Source organism: Synchiropus splendidus, chromosome 5 (assembly GCF_027744825.2).
Source record: "Synchiropus splendidus isolate RoL2022-P1 chromosome 5, RoL_Sspl_1.0, whole genome shotgun sequence".
NCBI classification, from domain to species: Eukaryota; Metazoa; Chordata; class Actinopteri; order Syngnathiformes; family Callionymidae; genus Synchiropus; species Synchiropus splendidus.
Window position 1 is genome coordinate 14,049,623 of NC_071338.1, and position 14,817 is coordinate 14,064,439.

The window sequence follows — 14,817 nt, forward strand, 5'->3', positions numbered from 1 at the left end:
ATCTTTTTATCACTTTTTTTATTTTTGATTTGATTTTTTTAATTATTTCTTTTTAATTTATTGTGATATGTTGTGTACAGAGCATGTTTGAAACACAATTTCCCTTGGGATTGATAAAGTTTTTCTGATTACAAATCCAGTTCCACCTCTTCCTCAAGTGTTGTCTTTTGGCAGTCCAGTCCGCACAGATCGCTGCTCCGGGTTTTCCTGGCGGCTCCCGCTGCTGCTGCTGCTGCTGGTTCTTCAGTACATTGTATCAGTTCCCACACGAAGAACCAACGCGGACTCATCCTCGACCGAGCAGCAGCACCCGGGGAATTAAACCTGGATGGGAGGCTGTCTGCGGGATTAATCGCCCGGAGGTCGCGGGAGAAGAGTGGGCTTGCGTGCAGGACTTCGCCGCGATAACATGCCCTGCGGACTCGGCTGTAGTGGAAGTGGACGGTGTGTGGAAGTGTGATGGCAGGAGTCCAGTAAATCGCTGGCGTCCCCTCCGCTCTTGTGCTGGATGTGTCGGGGAGCGTTGACTGGCCCGCTGGCTCGCATGGATTTTTTACTTTGATTCCACCGCGTGTTCCTGGCTCTTTGAATGGAGTGACTGCCACCATGGACGGAGCAGGGTTTGGAGTAGGCGCCGCCAGCTAAGTCGGTAAGTTTGTCCAGTCGCCCCTTCTCTTCTGCTGGATGGGGCTCCTTCTGCTAGCTGCGCGTGCAAGGCGAGCACGCGCCGAGTAAGGAAGCTAACCGAGTCGAGTCGAGCTGAGCTGAGGCTCATTGTTTCACTGCCAGCCCTCGGACTAGTCCGATGAGCTCATTACACCCACCGAAATGAGCTCGCCGTGTTCCTCAACTGTGAGGTTGAGGATTCATTTGAGTCGCTGCTCGACAGGATTTCAGTGTTGGAGCGGTCACAAGCTTCTCAAACACAAGGACCAATGTGGAGCAATAAAAGAGAGAATTATTATCATTTTTTTCCTTCTCTGAACTCATAAATATGTTTGGTCAAATGTCACTCCCCGGAATTGTAATGTGTTGATCTGTTTAGTTTGGATCTCAAGTGAAAGGTGTCGTTGTTTGGAATTCAATTAAGTCATTCATTCGGCCGTTTGTTTATTGCTGGGTCACAGTGCTGACCTCTATTTTAGGGGACCCTGTAGGCACCCTCTCAGTCATGGTCCCCTTCCACCTCCACAGGACGCCGACCACTTGACATCCTTAATGAGCCAGTGCTATTGTGAATCCATTTGAGTCCTTCAACAAGAGTCAACGTCAATCTGTGTATTACTGTAGCCTCTGGTCACAGCTACATTTATAGTTTTAATTCCAGAATTTCACTGCACATCAGAGGAAGTGATACGCATTATCAGTGTGCCGATGTGAAAACAGGTGTTAAATGAAACCCACTTCTGCAGCTGACAGGAAGAGACTTGGCCAACTTTGAATTGTCAGTTCTATAATGAGAAAGTTCTGCATTTTAACAACTATTTTTATCAACGACACCGACTACCTTAGCGATGAGTCGACTACTCGGTACGTACGACAACATGTCTGAAAAATCTAAGTGAAGTGTTTTGAAACCCCTGTTCAGTGTGAAATGCTGGTTGAATCATCATATTTGCGTTTTAATTTGTCAAAATGTGGTGTGAAAGGCCTTTGAGTAATGGTCCCATACAACATTTTAGGTCATGATGGTCCCGTAGAAATTGTTTCGCTTGCCCTGGATTGTGGAACCTGTCGCAGACTAATTTTATCGTCGACCAGTCATTGCAGGCTTAGTGAAGTTTCTGTCTTGGCTTAATTCATAATACTGTGTAAATCATTTTAATACCCCAAATTGTGCTGAGCTTCAGTCCCACCAAAGTTGTTAAAATGATTGTTCGATTAAGGCTTATCCTCCCCATGGGTGTTCCCCATTACAGTATTTGGGAGTTATGATTCATCTTTGACAAAACTGGAAGTGTGTTCCAACCGTATGACCTCTCACTCCGAGGGAAATCCTTGGCTCAGTCAGGTCATCATAAACAAGCACATGCAACCGTTGTGGGAAATAATAATGCTTTTTTTTTTATTATTCAGTTACAAACCAGGAAGTTCATGTTTGCGTCATAACTGCTCAATGTTGTAACCACAGCAGGTTACAGACAATCTGAGCGAGTTCAAAGCTGATTGTTCCACTACCCTTTTAAATGTGTGTCACTTTTGATCTTTCAACTGAAACATAATAGAAAAGAGTACACACATCTCTGAGCGCCTCCTCTTTTGTGACACGTCATGGCAGCTTAAACACCAGCTCTTGAATTATGTTAGTTGTTATGTTTCAGGTTCAGGTTGTTGAGATCAGATGGAATTGAGTTTGTCTGAAGAGTTCAAGCGTTGGCTGCCTGAAGTCCCTTCTAGGTAAAGCAACGTTCGCTGTATTCTAAAATGTGGTATCACGGCTGAACCTTGATGTGGACATTCATGACCTTTAACATAGTTTTTATGTTGGCGCTGATACGCCCTTATCTCTGCAATAAACGGTCGTTCTAACCGAAACTGGTTTTATTTACCATTCTGAGTACACATTGTCTGCTCTTTTGTAGCAGCCAAAAACCAAAAGACGAGGGCATCCAAATTCATTCATGACTTGCTATTCCAAAGAGGTGTTGGTACGTGTCACCCTCCATGCGTCAGCACACAATGAGCCCGTCATTTATCCATCTAGCAAGTGAGTTAGCCGTGAACAAATATTTGCACATCTTTGAATTTAAATAAATGAAGGATATTACTCTCGTAATACGTTTTTTTTTTTATCTTATCCCGAAGGCTCCTGAAGCCTTTTTTAAAGGGTGTGGCAGTAAATCTACGGGAGTGACAGCGAACACAAATACAGTTCTGAGTTATTCAAAGTAAACCCTGTTAATCCTGCTCATCTCAATTGCATCAGCACTCGAGTGTTTTGCCAAACCTTGGCATGAAGTGGCTGTCATCCAGTAATAGATTATGCTTTCATGTTTCAACTCATTCACTGCAGTTTGCTTGAAGGCAGAGGTGTGTGTTTGTTGTGTTTTACACCTTTTCGACAAAGTTAATGAGCAATAACCGTGAAGTCTGGCATGAAAGGAGAACAGACGCTGTTTCAGCCATCTCATGTCTGCTAGCTTATATCTCATGGACTCTTTCCAATCAAATACTTCATCACACCAGCGTCTCCTCTATGTTGCTGCGTTTCATCGTCGCATAAAGGATTGGGTTCTGAGAGACTTGAGTCCTAAATGGTCTTATTTAATGGCCCAGTCAATAGGGTTTGTCTTCTACTCAGTTGCTCGGACTGAAGCCAACAGTAAAATGGAGGAACACAATTGCACTGTACTGTGTATTGAACTAGTCGTGTGTGGCAGAGTCAGATTGTTCATTGAACATTTTAATGTTTTTGTAAATAATAATGTTATATAGCAGTAGATTAGTAGTTGCCCAATGATTTCTGGAAACTGGAAATAACTGGAATCTGCTGTTGGACAGTTTTTGTGTGGAAGAATGACATGTGTTTAGTCCCTTGTTTGGTAGAAATGCAACCATGGCGAAGCAGCTCAACACTAGCATTAGCCATTGTTTAGGGTTGGAATGATGGGGGGCTGGGCCATTTTCTCGACTTTCTAATATAAGTCAGTTTTCCCCCTCATGAAGTATCAATTTTCACCTGTGAGAATCAGACCAAAAGTCCCTTCACAAGAAAAAAATGTAGAAACAGCTCAGCAGAGTTCTGGCAACCCGCACCACCTGCTATTTTTTCCATGTTCTGCAATGCTTTGTTCCTTTTGGCTGATATGATTTAAGTGAATGATAATGATACTCCATGTTTACAAGGCTTTAAGTCTATATTCTCCACTGATTAAAGAGCAGCTTATCTCCTGACCCCCAGCAGATTTACCAGATTTTTTTTAAACATGGAGAGATGGACGTGGCGGGAAGACATGGTAAACCAACGACCTTTCAGGGGCGAGTAGCCAAATGTTGTGAACACACCTTGAGAGATGTACTTGTCTCAGTGACATAATGACAACACTTAGTGCTCGGTTGGAAGCCTGATTTCTTGTGTGGATTACAGTGTAGTAAACTACTAATTATCTTGTTACATGCCCTGTTCATCTTCATGGCCTGAATGCTGAGATGTAACCTTTCACTGGGTGAGCGTTTCAATACCTGCTAGTGAGGTGTGTGACGTACTTTTGATGCCACCCAAAGTGTGCAGCTTGACACTTTCTGTGTAGCCGACCAAATAAAAATGCTTGTATTTCAGTATGTGTTGGGTTTGCCATTCTTTTTTTTCAAAGCTAAGGTTTGTGGTGATCATGTTTTTTTTTTTTTAACTTTTTTTACATGGTGATTGGATTTCCTGGGGGTAGTTGTATTTGTAGTAATACTAAACTAGAAGGAAGAAGTAGCTCAGCCTTCACATTCCTTTTTGACGCAACAGTTATATGCGATAAGGTTGTGTATATTGCCAGGCTGCGGTTCACTGAACTGACTGTTGACATTTTGAGGATGGAGAATTTTTTGCAAATGGTTCAAATCTGATCATCCTTCGTCCACTTACAAGTGTATTTTGGTGTCATCACATTCAACCTCTGCTAGGACCGATCCTCTAGATGAAGATGCAGTAGCACATCAGTTTGATTTGGATGCAAAACCAGCCAGTTTCAAGTGTGTGCTGCCTGCTGAGTGTTTGTTTAAAGCTATTGAGCCGAAGATGGTGACCTAAAAATGATCTCCTCAAGAACAACAAAATGCCTCTCTGTAAAAATGGCTTTATAATCGCTGACGTGGTCGGTGATGGTGCACACCACACTTGAATTTACGAACCAATAACTGGGACACAGTAAAAATCCCTGTCACTGATGTGAGCAGTCGTGACAACATGAAATCCTTCCAGGGCATCTGTTTTATAGTGATTAAATTAGTGGATTTTTCAAATTGAGTTGTCTGTAATTGTTTGCTGTTGCTGGCCCTAATAATAATAATAAAAGAAAAAAATTCAATTTCAACTCTCTGTGCTAGATCACTGTAATTACATGACATGAGTGTGTGCAGGTGGGAAAGTCAGAATATATAGGTAAAACTATGCTGAACATCTTGAATAAATATATGCTCAGGAATATAACAATGTGATTCTGAAGAGATGTGTTTACACAAATGTAAGTAGAACCATGAAATCTGACAGTGGAGGTGAGTAAACGGGAAGATCTTCTGTGTGTTAAATCATAATGCAGCGATTCCCATGGGGTGGAATTCAGCTGACGTGAATTGTGGGGGCGGGCCATGTTTTTGTGCTAGTGGGAAGAACATCCAGCACTTGAGATGCTTTTAAAAAGAGCCAGTGTGGGCTCGCCTTTTGCTGCGTGACACTTGGTTTCAAATGTTTTTTGTAGTTACTGGCAAGCTGAGGTTCTTAATTTAAAATCTCTCCGGGGCTTTGTCAGCTGATGATGTCAAACAGTGACTGCGTAAGGGAGCCACAATTGAGAACCGATAAGAATTCAGCAGGCAGCAGAACTATTGTTTTGTTGAAGGAGCCAAGACGTTGATGGTGGAAGTGGTGATTTCTCTGTGCTTGAGTCATATTAAACAAGTTGTCACAGTTTGTATTTGGACATGTTACCATTTTTATTGTGGTGAAACAGAGGGACAGAGTGTTTCAATCACTCCTCAAATGTAACCACAGCAGTCTTTTACTGTTTCTGACTTTGGCTGGCTGAGCTGGAGATTGTATTACAGATAGAAAAGCACAGTCTAACTTTCATTTCCTATGTGGTGGAAGAGTGTTCTGTGAAGTTTATCAAGTTATTTCTGGATACTGTGTACAAACATAACATGAACTATAATGCCAGTAGTGATCTGTGGCGTGGTTGTCTTGTAGGTGAACAGAGCAGTCATTAGAAACTTTCAGTGTTGTGTCAAACTTGAAGTAGTCTTCAACCAGGAATCTCAGAGTACAATATCCATTAGAGTTATGCCTTCAAATGTGTAATTTCACTTTCACGAATTTTCACCCTCAAGCTAGGGCACTTTACGTCATATACTGTACTTGAAGATTACCCAAACATTCTACACATATTTTCAATATATTCAATATAAATTGCCTTCAGTTAAACATGTATTTAACAGATCTATACAGGAAATACTGAAAAACTTTTATTTATGCATTTACATTTTATAAAATTGTCATAGAAAAAAAAGTATAGTTGAGGACTAGTATTCAGTATTGGTGCAGGCATGGATATTTTTGTATCGATACACAGCCTCGCTTATTCATGTGTTCAACTTTCTTTGTTGTTTTCTCTGGCAAGAAGAAGAGTAGTTTATGCCGTACTGCTGGGTCTGACATATGGGCGAGTTTTTATTCTACTGCTCATTAAACAAATTGACTTCAGAGCCCAGAACAGAAGTTTCTTAATTTACAAACATATGTTCAGCTCCTCGGGCTTTAAAAAACGACAGAAATTAAAATGTGTTTCAACAATGAAGGCGGTCTCCTTTAAAACAACCTCTATCTCGGCGTAAAGAACAATGTCACTTCTCTGTCGTCAGCCTCTCATCTCTTGATCCTCTTCACATCTGAGCTTACATACACTGTGTGCGTATGTGTATTTACACTGGCCTAATTAACATGGCTAAATCCCCGGAGTGTCAACACGCTGCTCCATCAAGGCAAATTCAAAACAGGCTTGACCGATTTACGTGTGCTTCAACTGTTTTAGCACCGCTGCAGCTGTTGAGCTCTCATTTCTGACTGTGGCGTGTCATCGTGTGCCGTGCCAACGTTGTCTTGTGTCGAGACAAAACGCTATTATAGTGGGTTTCGGGAATTCTCCCTTAACTCTTCTTACTCTTACACTATTTTCAAATTAAGCACTGAGCTTTCTTTGAACATTGAACTATCAGGGTTTCGCCACCCTTCAAACCATTAATGCTTAAATGAGAGCCAGCATGCCTTCAGAATAATGTTCTGAAATCTCATGTGATCAAACGCATTAAAACGAAGTGGAACGATTAAAACAAGTGAACAAGATTATGGTGGTTTTCAGTGTGTTTTTAATGGACAAATGCTCAAAAAACCCATATAATAACTACGTGACAGGAACACGTCCAGCACTCGTCGAACTAAAGTCGCGCATCCGAAGCTATATATGAAGGGACAGACAGGGTGAGAGCGACCGCAGATTGGAGTGAGATTACCTTCTTTTGATTCAACTACCGTTTTTATTGTTTCCAAAATAAATGTGATAACTCCCCCATCTAGTTCCTTATTTCTCTGTTGGATTACTTCTTGATGGGCTGCTTCTCCTTCCGGGCCTCCGCCATTGTTTGGAAAAATCCTATTCTGAATACATCGACTCATACTCGGTGTTTCACATTCACATGGCTGAATATTCTATTTTCTTTTTCGCTTCCATTTGTTTGAAAACCCTAGTGGTCCATGACATTGAAAATATCATTGCAAGTTATTAGAAGAGATTGAAGTAAACCATCATTCGCAGCCAGCCTGTGATGTTGAACACATATTACACTTTTCAAATATCTCGGTCATTTATTAGCTTTGTATCTCCATCTTCTGCGACCAGCATTTTAAATGCTCTTTTGGGTCTCCTTGGGTATTTCGCTGGATGAGATGTGTCATCTGCAAAATGTGAGTCTTTAAATGTGTTTCAGGACGTGCAACTCGGCGTTATTTTGTTTTTGTGTTGATTGGATTTCTCACCAGTGAATTGCCAATTACAGCAGAAAAGAGCAGAGTTTGAATGCTTGCTGCACAGTTGCTACTTTGCCAGTGAGTGGTGATCCATCTTTTCCTGGGATGTGAGCCCAGTGCCCCCCTCTCCCCAGCTCCGCTTCTCCCCCGCAAGCTATAAAGATATTGTCAGCTTTTGTGGTGTCCTGACTGCTGCAGAATTTCTGTCTTGTTTGCACTCGGTTTGAAGTACTCACTGCTGGGTTCTTGGGGAGACACGCCATTGCACCAATTCATCTCTATTATGAGAGTTCATTTTCATTGTATGTCATACACACCACTGCTTTCCCAACTGTCTTCATTCTTCCACTCATGAGCAATGTGGCAGTCTTAATCTCCATCGCTTCACTTGCTATTGACACACTAGATACAAATTTAATCTGATTGCTTCTTAGTAATAGAATTAATAGGTTGCCTTTTAGCTGCTTTGTGGAAGAAGACTTTTTTTTAAAGGTACATGCCCGCTGTTATCGGGAAGAGGAAATATTTGTCGGGAAAGGAAATGTGTGAATCCCTGGAAGCAAACTATTCTAGTGTGCGTTGGTGGTGAGTGAGTGTGTGGCTCTGACATGCCATTCGTATTCTCAATGCTTTTTACAGTGGTAGCCGGAAGACAAATGACAGTATATTGGGATGTTTGCATGACGCAGAAAAGAAAGATGGCTGTGTTTATTGGGTTTACAGTCAAACAAGAGTAGGATTAAGAAACCCTCCATCCAGCGTTGTGAGTCACAACAGCTGGAATACCTGCTTTTTGGAGATGTTTCGAAAACCAATGATTATTTGGTAGTGGATAAATGCATAAGAACAATCGCTTGCGCTCAACCTGAGACAGGGGTGATAAAATCAAGCGCTCCTTGCCATTCACCACACTGCAGAGATGCAGGAAGAGCGGAAGTTTGATAATCAGAGGAGTGACTTAATTCTCTCATGATCACTAAAAAAGCTTGGAATGTGAAATCACAGCTTAGAACATCAGAACCACAGAAAAACTTTTGTGTTCTGCCAAGTTCCTGCTCAACTCGAAATATCGTCTCCTGTCTCCACTGTTCTCTAAAACCAGATCATGCAGATTGGTTTCCAGAGAGGAACATTTAACCAGCGTGATGATGGTTAAATATAACTGTGAAATATATTTTACAAATTCTTTTAGTGTTGTTCTTTGTTCAATAAAGTTTGAAATTTCAACAACAGCAATATCTCAAATCATTGAATAATCCTGATTGTGATATGAATCAAAATAGTTAATATAATAGATTTTTGCCTCAGCTTTACCAAGGGGCCAAAAACAACAGTCGTCAGTAATGGCACTTTCCTTATCATTTAAAAGTCGACATGTGATACTGCTTTTGTGGAACAGTTGCAACAATTCCACTTCAACGTAGATAAATGTAGGAAAGGACACTTTATTTTACTCTCTAGTTGTCATTCTGTCTTGCAAAGCTAATGGGAGTGTATTAGGATTATGATTGCAAATGGACCAAAAAAAAAATTCCAAAGTGAATCGTGAGCTGCTAAAAGATTCCCAGGCCTAGTGTGAAACAAACTCTGGTTCTGCAACACATACGTGGTAGAGATTGTTGTTGGCAATATTTCTTGGGGCATCCGCTGGACCCACACCCAAGTCTCTGACATTGACAATTGAGCCATGGTCCTCTGCCACTCTGTGAGCTTTGCTTCTACAAATGGGCTCCTGTTGTTCAAGCCATACCAGTGGTTGAACAAGATGAGTCGTTGAACTAGGTGATGGGTTAGCTACCACTATTGAATCAAATCACATCTTGTCTGTCCCTATTGAGATAAAACTGTAAAAAAAAAAAGTTGTTTCTCAGTCTCAAGGGCTCGTTCTAACCTTGTTCTGAAGCAGCTGCATGTTGTGATTCCTGGCTTATCTTCACTGGACCTTATCTATCAGTCCTGCTGAATCAGTTCAACCAGGGTCGCTGTTCAGTCCTTCGTGGCGCCACCGCTTCAACGCACCTGCATATGTTCAGAATTGATCTGTGTGTCCACATCCTCACGTTTGTGTCCACAATTTTTGTTGTATTTGTTCAGCAAAGCTGCATCCAGTTTCATATGTATATGATGAACAGGGTGGGCGGTTTAGAAAATACTGTTCAACTAGTGTTGGGCTGTCAAATGAATGCCACTTTAGGAACTGAAACCAGATGATGACTTTCGTGGGTTCCCTTCTTGTCGTTTCGAAATTTGCTCTCAGACCTGGAAAACATTAACAGAATATCAAAATAATGTTTGCGATGTTTAAAGCGCATCAAGCTGAAGGAAACCACCCAGCGCTTTTGAAGGGACTCATGCACACTCATTATGCACAATTGTGTGGTCTAGAAATGGATTTTAAAATTGAATTATGAAGCTGAAGGCTCATTTGTCAAATGTAAAACAACCATTCTAAGTGTATAAAAACATCAGGTGGTGTCAGCAATCATTGGGCCAGTGATGTTTTGATGACAGAGAACACAAAAGGAGTCCCACTCACAGTGAACTAGCGTTCCCTACGTTTTGACCAAAAAAGCCGATAAAACTCCCCCTTCGAGTCAAAATCCCAACACAGGGGTTGAAACCCATGTGTATGGGGCCCCTGTGCTGGGGGGGACCCTGAACATTATTTAAGTAAGTCAGGTATTTAGATAATCTCAGAAACAACAACTGTGTCGCACTTTCACGCCAAGTCATGGCTGTTTACACGGCGTGACTCGATTATGATGAGTGCTGAAAACTGGGGACCAGGATGGCTTGATCAGCAGCAGCGCTGGGTAAACTCCGTGTCATGAGGTGTGGATTTTCCCACATTGAGTCGCATTAAGGGGATCCACTGGTGTGTAAACAACCTTAAATGTTGGCAGCATGGTGAGCACAGGGAGAAGCACAATCACACTCAGGTGGAACTAACGCCTTCATGAGATGTTGGTAGACGAACACAGCAGTGCAGGACGTTATGTAAATCGTAGGCTTGAGCACCTGACAAAGAAAGTGATTTAACAACCATCAAAGCTGAAAATGTTTAATGATGTGGCCAGAAAGGAGGAGATTCTTGGCAGAGGACGATCAAGAAGCCTTCAAGGATGTGCTGTGAACATCTAACAAACTCGCTAAAGAGTGCACTGGGCTTATCTCGATTTGGAATTGGATGATGATTTGGAAGTGGATGCATCTGTTCAGAATGTACTACGCTTTGTATGATTAACATCAATAAAATATCTTAGATTAGTATCTTTCCATTCATTTATTTCGACTGAGAGTCCCCTAATAGGTTCACAAACTCACCTTTGGTCCAAATCCTTTCAAGAATTCTGGTGCATTTTAATCATGGATTTCCTGGTCACAATGACAAATTTTATGTTGAATAAAATACAAGAGAGGAAACAAGGTCTTCCGGTTATAATCGAAAAATGAATGTGAAAATATGCAGGGTTTTAATAATATGCACCATCTGTCAGATACACATGAATTATCCATAAGCAATGCTCTTTTTGTTGACATTGTAAGCAGACGTGTGAATAGGGATGGTACTGTGTTTTTACTCATCTAGAAACAGAGAAAGGGGCCATAAATAACTATGAATCTTTTACTGTCATTATGTAACTGCTCTTATGAGCGTGTTAAGTGCTGTGTGAGTCAATAGAGGATTAAAGCTGTTGCAGGTTGGACGTTTTAGCTCATTACATTTCATATAAATTGGTGATTCAAGCTTCTTGTCTTTGTCCTTTTGTGTGTTTGAGGCAGGCTGCTGTGTTGACCGGACCGGACTGTCGGGATGGTTTTAGAAAATCTGTGTGAGCAATGATTTCTATGTTTGCTTAAGGGCAAATGTATGTCTGCTGATATCGTGATATCTGTAGGTGGGACTGCAGTGGCTACAAGGGGCTACTAGAATTGTAAATGGAAACACCAGGCAGTCGCTTTAGATGGTTCTTTCACCCTCGAGCATACAACTGCTGAAAAGGTGACACCAGACCAAGCAAGCAAAGTCGTGCTTCAGTGACCAGCTATAGATTAAATCCTATAAATCAGACCGTTGTCTGTGGGCTCATTCAGCTAAACTATGAGCAAAGCTTAACGTCAGTTACCGCCATCCCCACATTTGACCCCATCTCACAAGAATTTGCAGGAGTAATCCAGAAATTCATTGGTTGATGTTTCCTGCTTCTGCTATTGCTTGACATGTGCCCATAAGTTCTTAACACACAGACCATTTGTGTCTTTTCCATATTCTCTGTTTCATCACCTCCATTTGTGTGTTCTGTTTTCAATGTGCTTGCTGTTGATTTAGCAGGAAATGTGCACTTAAAATAGGTTGTTGGCCTGGCGTGAATAATCTTTCAATCATGAAATATTTCTTTGTCTTAGGTTAAAAAAACAACAACAGTAAAATGATGCACCGCTTTTGCAGAGACTATTTACTTAGGTACTCACTTGTTTGTTTGCACGAGTGACTGGCAAATTATCTGCCCCTCCTTTCCATGTCATGTCATGTCAGCTTGATCGCTGCTGTCTCACTAACTCCTCCGAGGAGTGTCTGACAGCAGTTATTTCACCTTCACTAGAGCTTGTTCATTTTAAAATATGCTTGTCTTTTTGTTTGGGAGTAGACACAAATGCGTGGCGTATGCAAAGTCCGTATGCACTGTCACTTGTCTATATGGCACTTCAAGTGATCATGCGTGTCACTCACAGTGAGCAAGTAAGGTGCCTTCCATAGACATTGTCTTGTTTTGGCCAGTAATTCCGTGCTCCACTGAATTACTGTAAATTACTGTTTGTTTGTTTTTTGGAGTTTCGGATGAAGGAGAAGTAATCTCAGGTTGATGGTCAATTTACACACCTTAAGATGCTTCAATAAAAGTTTTTTTTTTAGGAATGGACCGATACCGCTTTTTTCCCACTCAAAACTGGTTATTTAAACATCATTCCTCAGTGTGTTTTTCTTGTACATGGGTGACAGTGGAAAGTTTCACTGCAGTAAAAACACAAATTTTACAAATTTATCAAACTTACATTTTGAAAACTGTGCGCTGCCGTCAAGTAGTATCGGTTTTGTGATAGCGGTGGCCATTCTATGAGTGTGAGTACTCGAGCCCGGTATCGGACCCATACCCGATACTGCTATCAGGTATACGTGCATCCCTAATATTTATTAGACATCACTAGGAGTAATTTCACTCTTCTAAAAATGTAAATTACATATATAAGTATCGTGTTATTCACACGAATGCATACATCAGCTAGAATTCTCACCAGATAACTTGTGATATTTGGGAGGAATTAGCTTGATCCTTACACTCAATCAAGTGGGCCGCAAACAAGTGTGCAAGCGTTTATTGTTGATGAAAGGTTTGTCAATGCTGCACATTGCGAGTCAAACCTTCATGTCTGAGCAAGAAGCCTGTGAGGCCTGTATCGTTCAACAGTTGACCAAGAGTTTGAGTTCAACAACAGCAACGTCTTCATTAATCCTTGTACATATGTGTATCGCTTTCATCTGCTCACCTTGCTTAAATGTTCTCATTTTGTCTCACTGAAGTGAGAGAGAACTTCATGGTTCAGGCATAAGCATAAATTTGAACCCTCTGTTTAGCGTGACGCAGTACACCACCAGGTCTGCAGCAGTAAACCCAGAGCTGCCATCTTACAAACAGTTCAGTGTTGGTTAGTCAACGTGTTTTTTTTTTGTACCAATGAGACAAAAAAATTGCATCCAGTGTTTCAGTAAACAAGTAAAACCGTCCTGTTGTCTTGTAGCAGAACAGGATCCTGTTTCTACTCTGTACTTGTGCATGTTTTATAGTATTATGGCCATAAATCTATTAATATTACATTTTTTATCGTGTGCTATAATTTCTGATCCCTCTAATTTAACATGACAATCTTCTCCCCTTTTAGAGCAATGCAAGTGTTCATTTCGAGTTTTTTGAACAAAACGTATTTTTCCTATGAGCTACCAAATAACAGGAAATGTGAAAACATGGTGTTTGTGTCGAGTACTGAATTGTTATTGCTTGTAAGTACTGACAAGCATCAGACTGTGAAACAGAATCAGAAAACTGTGGGATTGAGTCTTGCTGGCTATGATGCCAGACTGACAATGCCATTTGAAGCGTCGCCTGTCGATTGAAGCTGTGCTTGTTGACTCTAGCTGGCACTGGCTGCCTGGAGCAAGCCCAGTAGTTATTTGAGGTTAATGGTTGTCCCTGCCCTCTCTCTTGTTAGACATTCACATGGCAACACATCAGCTGTCTATGGAGCAAACATCGGAGCAGTATATTAGTCACTCGGCACGGACAAATTCTCCTTGTGAGCCTCTCCATGCTGCATAGAAGCAATTGCGATGTGCAGCCACTGTCTCTGTAAAGCAGGATTCTGCTGATCAGTCTCCTAAATCTAACAGGCATGGTCCACTTCGTGCTTGGAAAGGTCAGCTGTTTAAAATGTCTTTGTAATTCAGCCGTTCTCTTTGGTGAAGCTCGTTTCTTGAAGCACCACAGAGTGTGCAAATTAGATTTTTTTTTTTTTTTCTGCGACAATGTGTTGGACCGACGCCCGGCAGGCTGCTTGTGCAGGAATCTGTTTGATAAATAATTGACAGAGCCTTGACGAAAATAGTGTCTCAATTTTATTCCTCCTCACACCGACCAGTATGCAGACACTAACACACACCCATTTGTGTTTGTCGAGGACTGTGTTTCCTGCCTGGGGTCATGTTCACAACTTCTCTTTTCTTTTGTCAGTACTTAAGCCAACACTGCTCACACCACAGGCAGTTTGACAGTTGTGTGTAGGGCACATATAAAGCACACAGGGAAACCTGGAGAATATGTCATGCATTCAACTTTCTATACCAGTCCTTTTGGTTTTGTGTCAAGGTTGAAACCAGAGGAAATGAGTATGAATGGCCGTTTGAATGAACGTTTATGTTTCGCTAATGTTCGATGATAAGACTATTTTATACTGTAAAAAGTATTGGTGCAAGACATAATTTGTTTTTATTACTATTCATTACTATTCTTTTTTTAACAAGCCAGTTGGAAGCT

At 41.3% G+C, this 14,817-nt stretch overlaps 1 protein-coding gene across 2 annotated transcripts in view; it reads left to right on the forward strand.

Moving 5' to 3' along the window:
* The first annotated feature begins 247 nt into the window (after window positions 1–247).
* LOC128758710 (zinc finger protein 609-like) overlaps window positions 248–14,817 on the forward strand; it is a 67,023-nt gene continuing 52,453 nt past the window's right edge. For both annotated transcript variants that reach the window (XM_053864951.1, XM_053864952.1), the window contains exon 1: window positions 248–649. The gene's annotated coding sequence lies outside the window, so the exon portion shown is untranslated. The remainder of the gene's footprint in view (window positions 650–14,817) is intronic.